This window comes from Penaeus chinensis, chromosome 28 (genome assembly GCF_019202785.1).
Source record: "Penaeus chinensis breed Huanghai No. 1 chromosome 28, ASM1920278v2, whole genome shotgun sequence".
NCBI lineage: Eukaryota > Metazoa > Arthropoda > Malacostraca > Decapoda > Penaeidae > Penaeus > Penaeus chinensis.
Genome location: NC_061846.1, coordinates 18,304,395 through 18,305,354, shown reverse-complemented (window position 1 = coordinate 18,305,354; position 960 = coordinate 18,304,395).

Sequence of the window (960 nt, the reverse complement as noted above, 5' to 3'; positions counted from 1 at the left end):
GTAATTAATTTAAGTATGATATTTAATTATCTGAGAAAGTTGACGTTAATTTGACTATTTGCTTCTCTGGTCATCATTATTCTTTTGTTTAATATCGAATTAATTCATTAACTTGGACATGTTAGATAATTATTTGTTTTTAAAATGATCGTCATTTTGATTGATAATATTTGAATCATTAAGATATAACGTAATCTTGAAATTAGTGGATTTTGTTTTCATTAAATTTCATGAATGATAATTATATAACATTGCGTCATAACTCTAGTTGTATGTAAAGAGTTAAGAACCCAAATAAAATCTTATCTGTTTGTTTGTTTTGTTTCTCATAAACTTGTTTTTTTTTTTTTTTTTATTGCATCGATAATATTCAGCTAATAATTATTTTGTCTTTTTACACAGATTTAACTCGATACTTGAATTGCACCAATTAATAGTATTAATATTGTCACTTTGAAATCATTGATTAATATATAATTAATAAGAACATTTAAACATTTATTATCAAACATAATAAGTCTTGATACTGAAGAACATTTAATAAAATGTGGAATAGTGGGCCACAACTCCCGGAGGTTCGCCACGGCCGTCTCTGATCGGTTCACATATCTCGAAAACCTGACGGATCCAGTTGCTCTGTAGGAGTCCTTCAAGCGCGAAACACATCGGTGAACGCCCGAAGCAAGGCAGAATTTCATCTCACCAGAGACACTGGATGCCACAGATGCATGTCGCGTGGCTCGACTGAATGGTAATCAGGATGCGCCGTTCCTTGGTGTAGAGGTCTCGAACACGGCTGAGAAGGGACAAGGAACAATTCATCAGGAATCTTGCCGAGGAGGTTGAAGGCTATTTCTTGGTAAATGGCCTTCGTCCTGCCTACCAAGCCTTGACGAAACTGAACCGCAAACTCTCGTTGTAGATGACTGCAGTCCGCTCAGTGGATGGACAGATCATTTC